Genomic DNA, 22,803 nt, shown 5'->3' with positions numbered 1-22,803 from the left:
GTTACCATACCCCCACCTCAAATATAGTTTTACTTTGGAGTATATGAAAGGATAAGGTTCTTCCTAAGTTTAAAGGGATTTATATAGACTTCAAGGTTTTTTTGGAGGTCCAGTGATATCACTTAATTTTATGAACACTTTTTCTGGGAAGGAGTATAGTAAAGTGCAGTAATGTGAAACTCAAGTATGAAGGAAAGTCACTAAAAACCTTTCAGGAAACATATGGACTTAGAAAACCCTATATTATTAACATGATCCATTTTCTATTGTATTTTTATTCATTTTGTTAAGTATTTTATGATTACATTTTAGTCTAGTTAGTCTAGATGCATTCATGAGTGTTGCAAATGTAATAAAATGACCTATGTCTGAAAACTGTGGTGGAAGGGAAAGAGAGCATATCTATAAACTAGAAAGGCCTTTGTTCAAATCTGTCTCTAACATATGCAGTGAGACCATGTACAAGTTCATTAACCTCTCACAACCCAAACAACTCTCTAAAACTATAACCTGCAGACAAAATGTTTAGCCCTGTATTGGTAGATAGAGGTTCCCTATCTGGGAATTCCCAATACCATCAGAATCTCAGACCATATACTTTTATTTTGGTATGCCAAAGACATCAGCCTTAATGATTCACTTTCCTCATTGGTCAAATATATTTAATTATAGTAACTGAGTTTCAGTGCTGCAAGAGACCTAGGTATGAGTTGATGTTGCTCCAAACTTCCATGAAAAAAGAAAGATAGAGTAACAGAGGCATAGAGCAGAGACTAGGACCATAGTCTCTTAAGTCTTAGTCAAGATTTGTTATCAATCCCTACCAGATACTGTGGTGAAATCTTTGTTATAATAGCATTCTGTTTTCTGACCATATAGGACCCCTGCAACAAATTCAGATCCAGAAAATATAAGCTTTGGATGTTCCTGCCTCCTTATAATCTAGCTTCTAATTTCTCCATTCTTCTGAAACTGTTTCTCCAAAAGTACCAAAGGCACTTAATTACCAAATTCAATGGCTTTTTCTCAATTCTAATTTTCATAAATCTCTCTCTAGACTTTGACATCACTTATAACTCTTTCTTTATACTTAGTCTTTTGTCTACATTTCTGGGACACCGCTCTCTCCTGGCTCTCCTCCTAGCTATCTGACTCCTCCTTCTCAGTCTCTTTTGCTGGATTATTATCTCGATAACAACTTTATCCATAAGCATACCACAACATTCTGTCCTGGGGCCTCTTCTCTTCTCCTTTACAATGTTGTTTAGTGATCTCATGGGTTCTCATGAATTTATTTACCATGTTTATGCTTTTTGCTTCTCTGGCTACCTTTATGTCTGAAAAAAAATTCATCTTCTACATGAAGTTTTTCACAGTCCCTCTTAATTCTAATGTTTTCTTTACCTTAATTATTGACTGTTATTGCATATTATTTGTACCTTTTTGTTTGATGTTGTCTCCTCCATTAGATCATTAGTTCATTGAGGGCAGAGACCCTTTTTTTGTATCCTTAGCACTTAGCCCAGTGCCTGACACATAGTGTAATGCAAAAGTTGCAAGAGGGTTTTTTTTTTTTTTTGCTCTTGCAGAGGGCCAACTGAAAACTTCTGGAAGTTGAGCCTTAGAATTCTAAGAGAAAGTTCAATTGGTCCCTGACGCTTGAACAGAGCGGAAGGATCAACCAGAGCTCTATTTTGGCTTTTGGTTTGCTTTGGCCTGTGCCTTGTCTTTGGATAATTTGAACCTAGCTAATTTCTCTGGACCTCTCCCTGACCTTCTCCATATTATTTCCCTTCTTTCCCTGCCTGTTTTCTCAGGGTTCTGGGAGGCATGGTGGCTTTTGGGTTTTTAGTGAAAAGACTTTGTGGGTTTAGTTTTCCCCAATAGGCAAGTAGGACATCCTTGAGTTCAAACTATCCCGTTAGTATATATACCCTCTATCTTAAAAGCAGCCAAATCTTCCTCAGCTGAGAGAGCAGCTTCTCTCTCAGTCTAACCCATTCCTGAGACCCTCCCCCATTTTGAGTTTCTCCCTAGCAGTTGTCAGAAACCCCAATCCCCTCTCTCCTTCAAGACCACCCTGAAACATTAATAAACCCTTGGTTACCTAATTAGACCCTCTAGGGAATCTTTGTGTTGAAGAAACTAGGCAATAGTGAAGGGGAAGAATAATTCTCTTTTATTTCTTGAGGGAAACTGGAGGCATCCATCTTGGGAGGAAGTAGTTGCCCAACATTTCCTCCTGAATCCCTTCAGTTTCATTGACTGGGAGGAGCCTTGTGGTTCCTCCTTTGAGGACTTGAGAAACTGACAAGAAAGCCCTAAAGTCAGATTCAAACCACTTCTGACTGGCCCTATTCCTTGTGTCTGTAAAAGTACCTTTCCTGCCTGGAAGGGTTTAGCCTATTCCTGCCCTCCCCCTCCCCCCCCCCAGTGTTCTCTGTCTCTAGCCTGAGTGTCTAGTTTGTGTCAGCTGCCTCTCCTGAATACCTCACCTGTACCCTTACCATCCAAATACAGCCTTGTCCATTCCTCCCTAAACTTAGCCTTCCCTTCCATTCCTATTCTATTACCTCAATCACCCTTTTACCCCTTCGTCACTCAGCAAGGGAAGATCACCCCAAAACTTTAGTGTACCCCCCTTTTATCCATTACAATAGTTAGTGCTTAATAAATCTTTATTAACTGGAGGGAACTCATATACTAGGACTTCTTTACAATGATAAAATTGCAAGTCAGAACCCCACCCATCATAAAATAAAGATGTTAATAGTCTTCTAATGAACACAACCAATCTATGTATTTTTGTTTGTCACATATTATATTCAATGGATAATATCCTATAGGAACAAAATAGAACCTAGCTAAAGCAGAGTGATTGAGCTGTGGGGGAAAAAACAAAACCAAAAAAATGAAGCAAATTAAATGCCTGACTATTCCTTTCACTATATGTAGAAGATTGGCAGTAAAGGTTCTTTAAACACTAGAGTAAAAATCATGTTCATATCAGCCACAGAAAAAATGTGGCCTCCCACAGTGCATATTGCAGACTCTTTTAGTTTCCAATAAAATTTGACAGCTTGATAAAACAACAATAAAGACAGTTCATTTTAATAAGCCAATAAACCAAACTTTACTCATGTCTTTCAAGTGAAGTACCATTCAGCAGAAAGCAAGTCTTAACATCCTTCTAGCAAGAGTAAAAAAAAATTGGCAAGGATTCTCAGCCTCATAATTTTCCTTCCACTGACAAGTCACACGTCCTCTGCCACTTCGTAATCTCTAGACATATTTCCACTGACCACCTGGGGCACAGAAAAGTTGAAAAGTCAGACTCAAACCTTATTTTCCATTTGCTTGTTCTCACAAGTCTAACTTATCATAGCCTTTATTCCAGTTATTTCTCAATCATAAGGAAAAATGAACTAAAAATACTCAGAAGATTTTTTTTTGCTTTCAGAGGGTACAAATGCAAATCTCATTTGGAAGACTAACTTTGTCCAATCAATATTTACTGGGGACTGACAAAACAGTGTCATTCCCTTGTAACTTCCTGAAGCATCCAAATACAATATTTATATTACTAAAATCTTGAAAGTTTTGGGTTATTGGGAAAGTAAATATAGTTTCTTTATTCACATTCTTCTTTTCTATTATAATTAATGAAGAGCTATACATGTACTGAACATCTCTGGTACCCTAGTGTATGATGAGCCCTGACAATTTCAGAAAGAACATTTGTGACTCAACTTTGAAGAACATCAGTACTTTCAAAATTAGGAAGCATTCCCTTTATTGGTCAATGAGCAAGAAGAGTCAGAGACTTAGTGAATCTCCAAAAATAAAGTGACTTTTTACCAATCATGCTTACTTTTAATTTCCTGTGAGGCAATTAGTTCTCTTTTACTAATACTTTACCCTACTTAGGCAGTTTGACAGCCACCTCCACATGACAACTAGAGCAGAAGAATTTATGTGAACAACTTTCAGCCTGGGTCTCTGATTTTATTTTCCTTCCTTCAATTGAAATCACTGCACATCAGTCTCAATATTGACATTTCCATGCTTAGAAGCAATCTTGTAAGTTCAGGAGGTCTAGAGATTCTAAGTCCATTTGTCAGAGCTAACTGGAAGCAGAGAGAATTCCTGCCTCAGATAAGATACAACTAACAGGGGAGGAGGTTAATCCCTGGCTCAGCTTTATAGAAGATGGGGATCTGGTAGAAATTGTTTGGACAATAGCCAAAGTAAATTATTTTTTTTAAATGTTTATTCATCAATTGCATAAACTCTATCCTATCTTGATATTTTCAGTATCAACATCCTGAGAGAGGTTAAGGGCAGTTATTAAGTTATACTTCTTAAGTTTTCTGTTAATGTGTACTTTTTAAGTCTTGAGAGTGTTAGGAATTACTTATATGTGAAAGAAATAAATGGCTACCCCATAACTGATTCATATTCTTTATTGTCTTTCTACTTTATCTTCTATGGAGATCTTAAACATGAGCCAAACCTAAGATATAAGTAATTTTTCTTCAGATAATTATGGTATAGATATAATAAGCCCAAGAGTAAGAGTATATGTGCTTAACCCCAACCTTGAGTCAGATTCCCCCCAGATTAAACCCAAATTAATGTAACCCCTGAACTCACACAGACTTAGAAGCAGTTTCCTCAATGTTATAATCCTGTTGTATATTTGCTAATTCTCTTTAATATCAATAACATGCTTGAAGTCCTATCTTCTTTTCCCACTTTGCCCACGAGAAAAGGGACTTAACCCCTCTCCTTGTGGGGCAGATTACCTGAAGACTGAATCCAGTTTGACAGTATGCATAGGTCTAGGGAAAAAAGGTCACTAAATTTTGATGAGAGTGCAGTGCTACTGCCTCTTGCTTAGCAACAGTCGAAATTGTTTGATTAATTACCAAAATTATTTGCTAAACTCCTAACTGGAATTGGTGCCATGTTTCATAAAATGAAAACAAACAATTTAAAATATCTTGACCTCTACGGAGGAAGGAGTTTTATATATATAATCTTGACCTCTACGGAGGAAGGAGTTTTATATAACTCCTTCCTCCGTAGAGGTCAAGATATTTTAAATTAATAAATATATAGTACAAGACGATATCCACTAACCAAATACAAAAATTATATAGTTCATTTACATCCACATGGTGTTACACCCACCAGCTGGTTTCTTTCCCCATAATTCTACTGTATACTTGCTAATCTTTCTCTATAATCTTCACAGGATCCAAGATGTGTTTGGAAGTTCATATTCTTTTTCTACATTTCTTTATTCCATTTTTTCAGAGCATTTTCAATCATTGCCATTATATTGAACGCTGCATCTCAAATGTTACCACAACTGATCTCCTTGAAAGCAGATAGCCAATCCTATTTATTCATAAGAATGTCTAAGAAATGGTAAGTTAAGTCTATTAGGCAATAGATGTTTTAATAATCAGTCATTAGATACACATCATTAAATATTTATTGAATGTTTGTGAACTCATGCTCAGATCTCTGTTAATCATTTTTGAAAGTATGGAGGAAAAATATGCATGCCCTATGACTTAAACTTCACTTAAGAAGACAAGTCTGTCAAATATTGAAACTAGTAAATTATATAAGGCAACATGTTAATAAACATTAAATTGGATTTAAAAGATTGCAAAGGTTGTAGGATTTCATAGATCTGTGGAAAATAGGGAATAGGAACTATAGAAATTAGGGAAGATTTCATTAATGAAGTTGAAATTTAATTAACTGGGCCTCAAAGAATTTAGATCAGAAGAGGAGAGAAGAAAGGATGATTCCGGTGAAACAAAAAACCTGTACAAAAGAAGAGGCAGAAATGTGTGGGATATTTTAATGAGATGATGACAATATGGGTCAGAATAGAACTATGGGTACATTTTGGGTAGTAGTTAGACTTAGTTTGAATATGTGAGTCAGGGGGGAAATAGGAATCCCTAAGTATTTTTGAGTAGATTGGTGCCATAAATTTTAAGCAGATTCTTCTGAAAGACCTGCAATGGAATCATCTCCCCATGCCTTATTATGGTAATGAGGTTTCTTGGATTCTTGAAGGCCAAGACAGGAAATCATAAACTCTAACAGGTATTGTCAATATAGAAAGGCAATGAATATAATCATAATGTCAAGAATATACACCTGTCATGTGAGAACTAGCACCCCAAGATGATGAATTTTCTTATGGCCTCAGGAAGTCAATCATCTGATAGTTTATAATCTGCACAAGTTGAGAGAATATGGTCAGTGATGAAATTATGGATCCTTGAAAGATTAAGTTTGTTTGAGATGTATAAGGTAGAATACATGAGGGGAGACAGTGGTTTAAGGAATATTGCTTTTTTAATTTAATTTTAATTTTTTAATTTTTAATTTTTAGAAAAAATTTTCCCATGGTTACATGATTCATGTTCTTGCTCTCTCTCTCCCAACCACCCCCACCTCCCAGTAGCCAATGCACACTTTTCTACCAGTTTCTTCCTGTGTCATCGATAAAGACCTATTTCCATATTATTGATAATTTGTTAGAGTGGTCATTAAGAGTCTACATCCTGATCGTGTCCACATCAAACCATGTGTTCAAGCAGTTGTTTTTCTTCTGTGTTTCCACTCCTGTATTCATCCTCTGAATGTGGGTTGTGTTCTTTTCCATAAATCCCTCAGAATTATCCTGGGTCATTGCATTACTGCTAGTACAGAAGTCTATTACATTTGATTTTACCACAGTGTATCAGTCTCTATGTATAACATTCTCCTGGATCTGCTCCTTTCACTCTGCTTCAATTCCTGGAGGTCTTTCCAGTTTACATGGAATTCCTCCAGTTTATTATTCCTTTGAGCACAATAGTATTCCATCACCATCAAATACCACAATTTGTTCAGCCATTCCCCAATTGAAGGGCATATCCTCATTTTCCATTTTTTTGCCACCATAAAAAGTACGGCTATAAATATTTTTGTACAAATCTTTTTATTTATGGTCTCTTTGGGGTACAAACCCAGCAATGGTATGGCTGGATCTAAAGGCAGGCAGTCTTTTAGAGCTCTTTGGGCATTGTTCCAAATTGCCATCCAGAATGGTTGGATCGGTTCACAACTCCACCAGCAACACATTAATGTCCCAATTTTGCCACATCCCCTCCAACATTCATTACTCTCCCCTGCTATTATTTTGGCCAATCTGCTGGGTGTGAGGTGATACCTCAGAGTTGTTTTGATTTGCATTTCTCTAGTTATTAGAGATTTAGAACACTTTCTCTTGTTCTTATTGATAGTTTTGATTTCTTTATCTGAAAATTGCCCATTCATGTGCCTTGCCCATTTATTGTTTGGAGAATGACTTGATTTTTTTGTACAATTGATTTAGTTCCTTGTATATTTGAGTAATTAGACCTTTGTCAGAGTTTTTTGTTATAAAGCAGTGGCTCCCAAACATTTTTGGCCTACCACCCCCTTTCCAGAAAAAATATTACTTAGCACCCCCTGTCACATACTATCACCACCCCCTTACAGTTATTCACTGCCCCCCAAATGCACCTGTGGCCATCACCACCCTACCCCGGATCACTGCAGCACCCACCAGGGGGTGGTGGTGCCCACCTTTGGAATCACTAGTATAGAGGATGGCTTGGGTGCTGTTGTCCTGGGATAATTGTACTAAGTTAAGTGGTGATGAGTCTGGTGGAAGAGCAGAAGTTATTGGAATGGTGACTGCTATGGGGAAGAAATCAGAGTCATGGAGTCAAAGATTCTCAGAATGGGCAAGGAACTGTTATCTATGCAAGCTATATCTGCACTGTAATTGTGCTACCCCTTCTTTAGATACCAACACCCTGGTCAAGTCTCCTTCATCTCCAGTTAGTTATTGCTGTGCCCAGGGAAATTTGAGTACAGCCATATTAATTAAGGAGAGAGACAACATTGTAGCGTGGATAGAAAACTTGGCATCAGAGTCAGAATGATGATTTAAATTCTTGCTTTTGACACATACTGTCAAAAGGCCCTGGGCAAGACATTCAACCTCAAAGTGCCTTTAGGCAACAAAGAAACTCAAAGTTGTAGAATATTTTCCCAACTACATTGGTAAAAAGAGTTTCTTCACCATGAGGTCCTCTTTCTTCTCGAAGCTCATTGTTTCCTATCTCAGTTTGAAAGGAAGAGGTGGTTTTAAGATTTGCTCCATCTAAGCTGCCATCTTCCCAGAATACCCCAGGAATATTACTAAGAATGCTAGTTCACATTTATAATGCACTTTGTAGTTTATAAGAGTTTCCTTTGAACTAACTCTGTGAGAAAGGTGAATTTTATTAAGCTCATTTTACTGGTGAAAATGAAAGGGGCTAGGAGATTCAGCCCAAGTCCTAGGCTGACATGAGAGAGCACTGATTCTAAACCAGGTATTGAATTCCAAATTTTGCCCTCTTTCCAAGTTTCTATATTGGAATTGTATGTCCCTTTGTAACAATCCATTTTCTACTTTTTTTTTTAACCCTTACCTTCCATCTTGGAATCAATACTGTGTATTGGTTTCAAGGCAGAAAAGCAGTAAGGGCTAGGTAATGGGGGTCAAGTGACTTGCCCAGGGTCACATGTCTGGAAAGTGTCTGAGGCCAGATTTGAACCTAGGACCTCCCATATCTAGGCCTGGCTCTCAATCCACTGAGCCACCCAGCTGACCCCAGTCCATTTTCTTATCCGAAATCTAGGCAGGAAGAGTAAGGGTCCCAAATCTCTGACTACAAGGTTTCCTATTTTAAAAACAAATTATATTTCTTTCAGTCCTCTAATTTCTTTAAAATCAAGGGAAAAACTGAATCTGAATTCATATCTCTCATAACTCAGTATGTTTTAATGGAAAGGCCATAGAACTAGACACATACATTTCTGAGTCTATTTCCCAGTTCTGCTGCTTGCTACAGTCTTTGACCTTGGGCAATTCTCAAACGCAATGGGCCAGTTTCTTTGTCTATGCAATGAGGGATAGAAGAAGGGTTGGTTAGCATTATTAGCATTGTTAGCAAAATAAGCATTATTACATGATTTTGAGATATCTAGGTAGCGCATTGGATAGAACACAGGATCTAAAGTCAGGAAGATCTAAGTTAAAATATTGCCTCAAATACTTACTAGATAAATAACTGCTGTCTGCCTCAGTTTCCTCATTTGTAAAAGGAGGATAATGATAGCACTTACTTTTCAGGGTTATTTTGAAAATAAAATGAAGATAATGCTTGAAAATAACTTTACAAATATTAAATCCATATGTTAATGCTAGCTATTATTAAATAAGGGGATGGTATATCATTATTTGGGTAATTAAGAAACTCTGGAATCATTCAAAATTTGAAATTGAAATGATTATTTCTTGCACTGATAATAATAATAATAATAATAAGGAACTTAGGCTACATTTTAGGTCTATTCTGACATTTGAGTCTCATAAAAATCCTACGAGGAAATTTCTCTAGGATCATTATTCATATTTTGCAAATAACAAAATAATTACATTTTCCATACATATAAAAGTAATACATTTTGCAATAAGAATTAGAATTCAGGTCATCCTGATCCTACATCTAATTAACTATCTATTAAGCTAAGCTTCCTCCTTATACTATAACATTTAAAAGTAAATTATCCAAGTCCACTGATAGTAAGCCATAAAGATAATTTTAAAGGTAATGTAAAAGTACATAAAATCTACACTAGAAAAAATGATAGGCCAGATTCTCTAGGTAGAGATGTTGATAAATCTTTATTTTTTTATTTTTTTTAAACCATTACCTTCCATCTTGGAGTCAATATTGTGTATTAGCTCCAAGGCAGAAGAGTGGTAAGACCTAGGCAATGGGGGTCAAGGGACTTGCCCAGGGTCACACAGCTGGGCAATGTCTGAGGCCAGATTTGAAACTAGGACCTCCAATCTCTAGGCCTGGTTCTCAATCCACTGAGCTATTCAGCTGCCTCTGATGTTGATAAATCTTGATGCTGTCAGTTGAACTCATTGGCTCACTTAGGTCACCATATGACATCCTCTGTGATTATTTATATCTGCATTTATATGGTAAATAAAGAAATGGTCCTCTTTAGGCATTTCTCCCCAGAATATTGGACATGTGGATATCTACGAATTATGAAAAAGCTCAGCTTTTGATTGCAAAAATGAGAAAGTTTTAGGCAGATAAATCTCAAACAAATAATTTAATAAATAACATTTGTATAATGCTTCCTTTGTTAAATAAGATACTAGTTTTATTCTTTTGATTCATTTTCCATTATGATGTGCTGTTTCCCTCTATTTTTTAGTGCCATGAAGTATAGTGAATTTTTTGAAAATATAAAGTCATAATTTTTCTACAATATGATGGAACCTCATTAGCCTTCTAATTCTAAACCACATAGCCAAAGAAATTCCACAAAATACTGCAAAATTTTTCTTCCACCTTCTTTTTTAAAAATTATTTTATTACATTAAAATACCCAATTAATCCCCCCCTTTTTCAGCCTTTCATTAGAATTAGAATCATTTGGCAAAATAATATATTTACATATAAAACCAAGTCTTACTCATTCCATACTTACTCATTTCATTATTCATATCAGCTCTTTTTCTGGAGGTGGACATACCCAAACAATTCTTCAAACAATATTTCTCTTGGTTCTTATTCATTTCATTCTTTATAATTTCAAGAAGGTCCTTCCATTTTTTTTCCAAAATCAATGTAATGCAGAAGCCTTTGCTTTTGCAAATTCCACTGTAAACAGCCCTGGCAGTTAGGTTTTAGAATGTTCAGAAAGTCATTTGGAGCCTGAGGCTATAAATAGTGCTGAAGTTCCAACTGAGGGGCTTTTGCTTTTTGGCTTTGGCTTTTGCCTATTGGCTTTGCCTGTTTGCTCTGGTTTTTTGGCTTGACCTTGGCCTGTGCTTATTTGTCTTTGGGGCATTTGGACCTAGCTGATTTCTCTGGACCTCTCCCTGATCTCTCCATTTACATCCCTACTATTTCCCTGAATTTCCCTTTGGGCCCTGAGAGGAAGGGTGGGCTTGGTGGTTGGACATCGTCGATTTAGTTTCTGTAGGCAAGTAGGGCATCCTAAAGCAAGCCATCCCTAATTTAGTGATTTGATAAATACTTTACTTCAAAGGCAGTCAAACCTTCCTGACTGGGAGAGCCAGACTCTCTCAGTCTAACTCTTTCCTGTGACCCATCCCCCAGCACCAGCCTTCTCCCTAGCAGCCATTATAAAAACCTAAAACCTCTTTCCCTCTGATTATCCCTGACATTAATAAATCTCCTTTGTTACCTATGCAAAGCCTCTGGTGAATCATTGTATTGAAGATTAAGGCAAAGGCTAAAGAGGGAAGAATTATTTTCCTTTTATTTTCTTGAGGGAAACCTAGGCATCCATTTTGGGCAGGAAGTACCCAGCAGAGACTTCCTGCAGACATCAATTACACTGACAGGGAGGAGCCTTTGACTCCTCCCTCAAAGGACTTTAGAAATTAACAAGAGAAACCCCCAGCCTTGATCTAAACATTTCTGACTGGTCCAATTCCTCTTGTACCATAGAGGTACCTTCCCTGCCTGAAGAACCCAGGCTATTTCCTCTCAGTATCCTCTGTCTCTAGCCTCAGTGAATAAGCATGTTTAAGCTGCCCTCCTGCATACTCCCATTCATTCCCTTATTATCCTAGATATTGCCTTCCTATATACAACCCATTTGTCCTTTCATTACTCACCTAACCCCTTTACTCCTCCTGTAACAAGATTGCCTATTCATTCCCATAACTCAGTCATCACCCTTTATCTCTGTTATTTCCCTCCATTATCAACATTTTGTTAACATATTCTGTAACATCAATTTGTTCATCATTTCTTATGGCATAATAGTATTCCATCACGGTCATATGCCACAACTTTTTTAACCATCCTCAATTGCTGCATATGCCTTCAATTTTCAATTCTTTGCCACCACAAAGAGAGTTAGTATAAATATTTTAGAACATATAGGTTTGATAACCTCCGAATATAAAGAAGCTGTTACCACTATTCCTATTCCCACTCCTCAAGTATCCCATTCCACTTTTGGACAGCTGTAACATTATAAAGTTGTTGATGACAACAACTTTGGATTTTTATTTGTTATATTCTCCCATTTCTCTTACTTTTACCATATGAGACCTAATAGCATGAATTTATCCCTTTTGCATGACAATCATTCACCTATAATTTTCTGCTTTTTTATAGGGGAAATAATATCATCTACCATAAATTTTAATTAACTTATTCCTTGTCATCAAATGTGAACATTTTCATTATTAGGTTCAGTATTTTAGATTGGATTATTTTTTCGCATGAGAATATGATTAGGGCCCCCTTTGTTGGAGATGGTATTGCCTTTCTCGCTTAAAACACTCAAGAGGCTCTCAGAAACACTCAGAGCAAATTTATTAACTGAGCATATAGTAAAATGATTTTCCCTTGCTGAAGCCAGAAAACAGATGAAATCATCTTAGCTCTTAACATCACCCTGCTAGTAAATGCTTAATTACAAATTTCCTACCCCCAGCAGCCTTTTATGTTTAATCTTTGGCATTCCACAAAGAAATATATCAAGACCTAATTTGTAGTGTTTGTCAATTCTGAAGCTTACATGCTCACAATGACAATCTGTTCTCACAATGTGGTTGGAACTGACCTCAGTACATTCCTTCATAGAAAATATATATATAATCTCAAAAGATTATCAGTGTTTGTGGATTTTAGAGAGGCTGTATAAGACATATAAAACAAATCATGCTATATAATATAAATACATTAGAATTCATATAATTAATATTAACATAACAGAATTAATATAATGTATTAATATAAGACACAACATATAAGATGTATGAATAACATTTTAACTAGTTAAGTGAAGTAATAATTTTAATATTTCTTCCAAATTTCCTGGGTGATTAGAACTGCAAATTTGAAATTTGTAATTAATGAGGAATTAATTTTTTTATTTTAAACATTTATTAATATTCATTTTTAACCTGTTTACATGCTTCCTGCAGCTACTTTCCCCTTCACTCCCCGCACTCCCCCCACCCATGGCCAACACACATTTCCACTGGTTGTAACATGTATCCTTGTTCAGGGCCTATTTCCATATTGTTGTTAGTTGCATTGGTGTGGTTGTTTCGAGTCTACATCCCCAGTCATGTCCGCCTCAGCCCATGTGTTCAAGCAATTGTTTATCTTCTATGTTTCCTCTCCTGCAGTCCTTCCTCTCAATGTGGGTAGCATCTTTAGCTTAAATCCCTCAGAGCTATCTTGTGCCATTGCATTACTGCTGGTACAGAAGTATATTACATTCGATTTTACCACAGTATATCAGTTTCTGTGTACAGTGTTCTTCTGGCTCTGCTCCTTTCGCTCTGCATCAGTTCCTGGAGGTCTTTCCAGTTCACCTGGAACTCCTCCAGTTTATTATTCCTTTTAACACAATAGTATTCCATCACCAGCATATACCACAGTTTGTTCAGCCATTCCCCAATTGAAGGGCATGCCCTCCTTTTCCAGTTCTTTGCCACTACAAAAAGTGCAGCTACAAATATTTTCGTACAAGTCTGTTTATCTATGATCTCTTTGGGGTACAAACCCAACAATGCTATGGCTGGATCACAGGGCAGGCATTCTTTTATAGCCCTTTGAGCATAGTTCCAAATTGCCAGCCAGAATGGTTGTATCATTTCACAACTCCACCAGCAATGCATTAATGTCCCAATTTTGCCACATCCCCTCCAGCATTCATTACTCTCCCCTTCTTTCATTTTAGCCAATCTGCTAGGTTTGAGGTGATATCTCAGAGTTGTTTTGATTTGCATTTCTCTAATTATTAGAGATTTAGAACACTTTCTCATGTGCTTATTGATACTTTTGATTTCTTTACCTGAGAATTGCCTATTCATGTCTCTTGCCCATTTATCAATTGCGGAGTGGCTTGATTTTTTATACAATTGATTTAACTCCTTGTATATTTGAGTAATTAGACCCCTGTCAGAGTTTTTCGTTATAAAGATTTTTTCCCAATTTGTTGTTTCCCTTCTGATTTTGACTACATTGTTTTTGTTTGTACAAAAACTTTTTAGTTTAACATAATCAAAACCATTTAATTTACATTTTGTAATTTTCTCTAACTCTTGCTTGGTTTTAAAGTCTTTCCTTTCCCCATAAATATTTTTGAACAAGTAGGCCCTTTCTACCTTTTCTGATCTCTTTGGGATACAGTCCAAGTAATGCTATCGATGGACCAATGGGAATGCACAGTTTTAGAGTTATTTGAGCATAATTCCAAATTGTTCTCCAGAATGGTTGAACCATGTTCTCCAGAATGATTGGACTATTATAAATCCACCAACAGTGTATTATTGTCCCAATTTTTTTCATACTCCTTCCAACATTTAGCATTTTCTTTTTTTAGCATATTGGTCAGTTTGATAGGTGTAATATAGTACCTCAGATTTGTTTTAATTTGCATTTCTCTAATCAAGAATGATTTAGAGCATTTATTTATATAACGAGAGAATTCTTTTATTTCTTTATATGAAAACTACTTGTTCTTATCCTTTTGCCATTCATCATTTGGAGAATGGCGTTTATTTTTATAAATTTAACTTAGTTCTCTAAATATTTGAGAAATTGAGACTTTATCAGATACTATAAAATTTTCACTTAGATTATCAAATTTATTTGTACATAATTGAGTAAAATAACTCCTAATGCTTTAATTTCCTCTTTACTGGTGGTGAATTCACCCTTTTCATTTTTAATATTGCTAATTTAATTTTCTTATTTCCTTTTTTAAATCAAATTAACAAACTGTTTTTTATATTTTTGTCATGAAACAATTTTCTGGCTTTTTTGCTAATATAATTGCTTTTTTACTTCCAATTTTATTAATATCACCTTTGATTATTAGGATTTCCAATTATATATTTAATTAGATGTTTTGAATTTGTGGTTTTTCTAGCATTTTAAATTGCATACCCAATTCAATAATAGGTTTTCCCCCTCTAATTTATCAATGTGAGTGTTAAAAGATATAAAATTTCCCCCAAGTATTGCTTTGGCTTCATCCCATAAATTTTGGCATGCTGTCTCATTGCTATAATTCTCTTCTATGAAATTAATGATTGTTTCTATGATTGGTTCTTTGACCCATATATCCTTTAGACTTAGAGTATTTGTTTCTTATTCATTTTTAATGTCTTTCCAAGGTCATCTATTGAATGTAATTTTTACCACATTATGATCTGGAAAAAAAATTAATATTTCTGTTTTTCTGCATTTGCTGGTGAGAGTTTTAGGCCCCAATATGGCCAATTTGGGGGTTGATATCATGCACTGCTGATAAAAGATAGATTCTTTTTCTATTCCCATTGAGGTTTTTTTCATATTTCTATCATATGCCATTTTTCTAAAATTCTATTCATCTTCTAAGAATTTAAATTTTAAGTTTTTATGCTAATATGAGAATTCTAAAGTAATATTTTGGCCATTGATTTAAAAATATTACAGATTAAGTCAAAATGACTTTTTGCAGCATGATTTACAAAGAGGTAGAAAGAGTGAAAGTGGAAAAATGTAGATAAAGAGACATATTCTAATAAGCCTACCATCCCTTCTCCTGAGAATCCAGGTTTAGCCTCAGCAGGATTTACCCAATATTCTGTTCCCCTGTGGATTTTCCCAGTAATCCTCAACCCGAAGCCCCAGTAGTGACTTCAGCCAGGGTTCCACCAATGCAGCTTCCTCCAAAGCCAAGCCAGGAATCTCCAAAACCAATCTCTCCAAAAGCCAGAAAAGGAATGCCAGCTATTCACCCAGCAAGCCAACACAGGATCCAGGGAAAGATTCTCCTCCTTCAGTCTAGCTCACTGACACAGAGTCTCCAAAGATGAACTCCAAAGAAGAAGTTCAAAGGAGAAATTCCTTGGACAGGAAGTTCAGGACTTTTTATAGGTTTTTTTTCTATGTCACTCACTGTCCCTTCTGCACTTTACAGGAACCAATCAGAGTCTTTCAATCTGTCTAGCACTGCCCAGGCTTTGGGCAGTGGCCTCTGGAGTTGTCACCCACTCTAGTGAGTGACTTCTGAACTCTAATACATAATAACTGGTAAGGCACTAAGAAGGGGTTATTAAGTTTTTGATTGATTAGCTTAAAAGTTGCTGATTGATAGACAAAGAGAGTTTGATTCACTCTTCACAATCCCCCCCTGTGATTCTTTGGGAGACTATTCTCCCCAATGCATCATTTACCATAACCAGTTTATACCTCTAAAGAACTTCTAGCTAAAGGTAAATACAATATTGGACTTTCTAAGAGAAAACTACAAGAGTTGGAGATAAGAGGGAAACAAAAGAAAGAGAGCAAAACTAATGTTTTTTAGGCAAATTGACAAAAAGCAAATTAGGAGCAGTCCCCTTTGGCATAAGACTTACATTCAGAATAAATGTGCTCAACCCCCTTCCGTACAAACTATTATATCCCAGATTTCTTTCTGTATCCTCTGATGCAGTGTAGGTTCCTTTATGGCACTTTCTCTAAAGAGTTCATTTTCTTGATTTGGGGAATTAGTTTCTTTTCCTGAAATTTCTCTCAAAATTTTTTTAATCTCTGATTTTTTGAAAATTATACAATCTCTTATTTATTCATTCTTCTTTCTTGTTTGTATTATGGTCAGATTTATCTATTTCTGAGAGTAGAAAGGGGAACTGCCTAACTAGTAAAGTTTTGCTCTCTATTTCCTCCTATAAGTCATTTACATTCTCTTTTACAAATTCAGGAAGGAACTTCTGGGGGAGGAGCCAAGATGGTGGAGTCAAACAGAGGAGCTCTGAGCCACCATGAGAATTCCCTCCCACCAAGATTAAAATATTACAACAAAATGAATATAGGAGTGAAAGAACTAACAAGGAGCCAGAGTGAAACAACTCTCAAGAAAAGAAAAACCCAAAAGGTAGGCAGAGAACATCTTGGGTATTGGAATGAGAAGGGAGCAGAGCCAGCAAAAGGCTGTAACAAGGAAGAAAGAGTGAGGCAAGAGTAGCCACACATCTCCATTACACATCTGTGTCCCAGGTTCCGAACCTAAACTCAAATCAAATCGGGATCCTGAGATCTTGCCTGGACAAATAGTAGTCCAAGACAACCCACACCCCTTGCAATTTCAAAGTTGTGGAAAAGTCTGGAGTCAAATGTCAGTGGAGTCTGTGCTGAAGTGGGCTGATCTGTGTGGGCCCATAGCCAAGCCAGGACTCCCGGTCTGGGCTCGGGATGACGACATAGATCACAGTTTGGGGTGACTGATAGTACTAAGGGAGGCCTGGATCTTTTTTGTCTAAAACTCAGGGCAGAGCTCCAGGACAGGACAATCAAGGGTGTCTTCAATTAGAACAAGTACACAGTAAGACCAAAAGCTTACAATAAAGCCTAAGGTAAATCTTTGAGTTAATAGGATCTCAAGGGTTAATTTAATCAGCAGAGGAAGAAGGCTCTCAGAGCCCCCAGCCCTCAGGACATCACACTATCTTTGATGAAATGAAACTAAAAATCCAGAAAATAAGCTGAGAATGGCACCAAAGAAGGACTGATGTTTAAAAAGGTACCACAAAATCCAAGAGAACAGAGCCTACTTATAATTAGGTAGGAAAAATGAACAAACAACAAAAAAAGCACATAACTCTAAAGAAATTTTATAGAGACAAAGAGCAAAGTACAGACACAGAAGGGGAGAGCGAAAGCAAAGCGAACACATGCAAAGACCAAAAGAAAAATATGTATTGGACACAGAGTCTGGAAGAACTCAAAAAATACTTCAAAAACCAATTAATAGAGGCAGAGGAAAAGTGGGAAAGGGAAATGAAAGTGATGTAAGAAGAAATGAAAAAGGAGACCCAAAGGCTGACAGGGGAAAATAAGTCCTTAAAAATTAGAATCAAGCAACTAGAAACTAATGATTTCATGAGAAATCAAGAAACAACAAAGCAGAATCAAAACAAAGGGAAAAAACAGATGAAAACATGAACTCTCTTTTTAAAAAAAAACTGACCTAGAAAGATCCATGAGAAAAAATTTGAGAATTATTGGACAACCTGAAATCCATGATCAAGAAAAAATTGGGGGCATCATAATACAAGAAATTATCAAAAAAAACTGCCCACATATCCTTGAACAAGAAAATAAAATTCAAATTAGAGGAATTCACAGATCACTTCCAGAAAGGAATCCTCAAATGATAACTTCCAGGAATATAATAGCTAAATTCAAGAGCAATCAATCCAAGGATTTAATACTTCAATAAGCCAGAAAGAAACCATTCAAATATCATGGAGCTACAATCAGGATCACATAGGACCTAGCAGCTTATACATTAAAGGATCAGAAGGCACAGAATATAATATTCAGGAAGGCAAAAGATTTGGGGTTACCACCTAGAGTCACCTATTCAGCAAAACTGAGCTTATTCTTTCAGGGGGAAAAAAGGACATTTAATAAGATGGAAGACTTACAACCATTCCTGAGGAATAACCCAGACCTAAACAAAAAATTTGAAGTCTAAAACATGAGACCCAAGAGAAGCCTAAAAAGGTAAATAAGAAAGAGAAAATTTAAGGGACTCATTAAATTCAAAATGTTTATATATCTACATAGAAATAGGATACTGTAATTCTCAAAAATTACTCTTAGTAGTAGAGATGATAAAAGGAATATACATAGAAAGAGGGTGGGAAAGTAAGCTGATATAATGATAGGATGTGTATGTAAATGTAATGATATGAAATGCTATATACATATTATATGATATGTATTGTAAATAGTTTTGCAAGGAGCCATTTTGGACCAGGGAGTTGACAGTTAATGAGTCAGAATACAGAATGCAGAGGTGTCATGAACTGGCATGAGACCAAAAAGTCTGTTGAAATGAGCCTATACATTGAGACAGATTTGTAGCTTTAGGGTCTCAATCTGGAGATACAGTGGGAGGGGAAAACACCTCAGGATTGTCTCTTATCTAGGTTAATTTATACCTCATAGGATTAGTTACCTTGTCTGCTCACTGCTCATCCAGTGCTATTAGCATCCAGCTTTAAACATCATCATCAAAAATACGCAAATTTGCTAAACACCAACAAGAATATCAACTCTGTTAAATTAAGTCAACCTGAAGTGAGCTTCAACATCAATTAATCAGAGTCAGGCCTTAGGCCAGGCAGTCTGCCTGGCAGGTTTCAGGAAATCAGCTTCTCCTGAAAACTTCAGAAGATTTAATATAACTTCATTAGTTAGAGAAGGTTCTAGGATTTATCCCCAAACCCTCTTTCCTTAAAATTTCAACCCATCCTTTCCCTAACCTTGTTTACTATCATTAAATAAGTTAATAAGAGAGAAGCTTGTACCGACCTGTTCTGTACTGGAACTTGTCCAAGGGGAACTTGTCAGATAAAACTTCTCCTTTTACATCACTAAATGTATCCAAGAGATTATTGATCTTCTGTTGTTAGGATCAACAAATCACAGTCAGAAATAACATCCTTAATAGTTAGAATTTATTAATTTTGATTTCATCTAAAGAACTAAGTTCATATAGCACTGACAGTTGGGTAAGAATCTGCTACTTCCTTGTTGGCCAGTTGTAAAAGTGGAATTTATTGAGTGAAGTTGCCTGTCAGCTGATTCAACACAAAACATATCCAGCTACAGAGTCCCTGGCGCTTATTTAAAGCAAACTCATTCACCATTTAGATAGGAGGTCTTACAACCTCCATTACAGTTTCATTTACCACCTTTTACAGTATGCATATGAAATGATATGCAAAAAAATCAAGGGATGAAAGAGAGAATTGCATTGATAGAAAAGGAAAGGGAGAGATAGAATGGGGTAACATATAACATAAAGAGGCATGAAAAATCATTATAGAAAGGGGAGAATAAGGGTTGTGACAGGCAATGCTTAAACTCTTATAGGTAACTGGCTCAGAGGGGAAAAAATAAATATACTCAGTGGGGTATAGAATTCTATCTTACCCTATAGCAAAGTGGAAGGGAATAGGCAAGGGAAGGGGAAGTAATTAGAGGGAAGAGGAAGTGGGGAACATGACAAAAAGCAAAACACTGGTGAGGAGGAACAGAGTGGAAGGGAATAGAGCAGGGTATGAAGGGAAAAATAAGACGGAGAGCAATACTCAGTTAGTAATAATAAAAATGAATGTTAATGGGATGAACTCAACAATTAAATGGAAGCAGATAGCAGAGAGGATTAAAAACTAAAATGTTGTTTATAAGAAATACATTTGAGGCAGGGTGACATATACAGAATAAAAGTAAAAAGTTGGAGTAGAATTTGTCATGCATCATCAATAGTAAAAAAAAAAAAACAGGAGCACGAATCATGATGCCAAATAAAGCTAAAGTAAAATTTGATCTGATTAAAAGAAATAAGGAAGGAAATTACAGTTCACTAAAAGGTACTAAAAACAATGAAGCAATATCATTACTAAACATTTATGCACCAAATGATATAGCATCTAGATTTCTAAAGGAAAAGCTAAAGGAACTTAAGTAGGAAATAGATAGTAGCACCATACTAGTGTGGGACCTCAATCTTCCCCATTCAGAACTAGATGAATTGAACCAAAAAATAAATAAGAAAGAAGTAAGGGAAGAGAATGAACTGTTAGAAAAATTAGAGTTAATAGATATCTGGAGAAAACTGAACAGGGATAAAAAGGAATATACCTTCTTCTAAGGAGTACATGGTATATATAAAAAGAATGACCATTGGGTAGGGCATAGAAAAATTGCAAAGAAATGTAGAAAAGCAGAAAGAATAAACACAACTTTTTCAGATTATAATGTGATAAAATTATCACTAATAAAGGTCCAAGGAAAGGCAAATTTTAAATTAATTGGAAATCACCTCAGCAAGATAGTGTTTGACAAACCCAAAGATCCCAGCTTTTGGGACAAGAACCCACTATTTGACAAAAACTGTTGGGAAAATTAGAAAACAGTATGGGAGAGATTAGATTTAGATCAACATCTCACATCCTATAGTAAGATAAATTCAGAATGTGTAAATGACTTAAATATAAAGAAGGAAATTATAAATAAATTAGGTGAACATAGAATAGTATATCTGTCAGATCAAAGGGAAAGGAAAGAATTTAAGACTAAATAAGAGATAGAGAATATTATAAAATCTAAGGTGAATAATTTTGATTATATTAAATTAAAAAGGTTTTGTACAAACAAAACCAGTACAATCAAAATTAGAAGGAAAGCAACAAACTGGGGGGAAATTCATTAAAAACCTCTGACAAAGGTCTAATTTCTCAAATTTATAAGATACTAAGTTATACTAACAAGAAATCAAGCCATTCCCCCAATTAACAAATGGTCAAGGGATAGGAATAGACAGTTTTCAGATGAAGAAATCAAAACTATCAATAATCACATGAAAAAGTGTTCTGAATACCTTCTAATTAGAGAAATGCAAACCAAAACAATGCTGACATACCACTTCACACCTAGCAGATTGGCCAATATGACAATAAAGGAAAATAATAAATGTTGGATGTGATGTGGCAAAATTGGGACACTAAAATACTGGTGGAGCTGTGGATTGATCCAATCATTCTAGAAGGCAATTTGAAATTATGTCCAAAGGGGTTTAAAAGAATGCATACTCTTTGATCCACTACCACGTTTGTACCCCAAAGAGATAATTAGGAAAAATATTTGTATAAAAATATTCATAGCTACACTCTGTGGTGACAAAATATTTGAAAATGAGGGGGTGTCCCTCGATTGGGGAATGACTGAACAGATTGTGGTATAAGATGGTTATGGAATACTACTATACTGTAAGGAATGATGATGAACTGGAAGATTTCTATATGAACTTGAAGAACCAAGGAAATGAGGGAAATGAGCAGAACCAAGAGAACATTATACACCTAAGCTGAAACATCGTGGAACAACCCAATGTTATGGGCTCTGCTACTATGAGACAATCCGAAAGAACATATGAGAAAGAATGGTGTCCATACTGAGAGAAAAAACTGTGGGAGTAGAAACCCAAGAGAAAAACAAATGACTTATTTGTTTATATGGATATATGATTGGAAGTTTTGGTTTTAAAGAGAGATCTACTGCAAAAAATGAAAAACATGGAAATAGGCATAAAATGATAACATTTGTATAACCCAGTGGAAGTGCTTATTGGATCTGGGAGGACAAAGAAAAGAGGGGAGGGAAAGAAAATGAAATATGGAAATATGGAAAATATTTTTAATAAAAAATAAATTTAAAAATTCAGATACAGTACTATGAGGTGTGTGTATGTGTATGTTTAGTATTGATATGTTAGTTCATTGGCTATGGTACCTTTTAGTAAAATGTCATTTTCTTCCTTTTCTCTTTTAATTATATCTATTTTTGCCTTAACCTTGTCATGATTGCTACCCCCCCCCCCTTTTTTTTTACTTCAAGTGAAGTAAATAGATTCTGCTCTAGCACTTTACTTTTACTGTATGAAGAGGGGGTATCTTCCCATTTCAAATATGTTTCTTGTAGACAGCATAATACAGGATTCTGTTTTTTGATCCATTCTGCTATCTGCTTCCTATTATGGGTGAGTTCATTCCATTCACATTTACAGTTATGGTAATTATATCTGTATTTCTCCCCATTTTTCATATAGCTT

Source organism: Gracilinanus agilis, chromosome 3 (genome assembly GCF_016433145.1).
Source record: "Gracilinanus agilis isolate LMUSP501 chromosome 3, AgileGrace, whole genome shotgun sequence".
NCBI lineage: Eukaryota > Metazoa > Chordata > Mammalia > Didelphimorphia > Didelphidae > Gracilinanus > Gracilinanus agilis.
The sequence above is the reverse complement of the archived record's forward strand: the minus strand, read 5'-3'. Positions refer to the sequence as shown.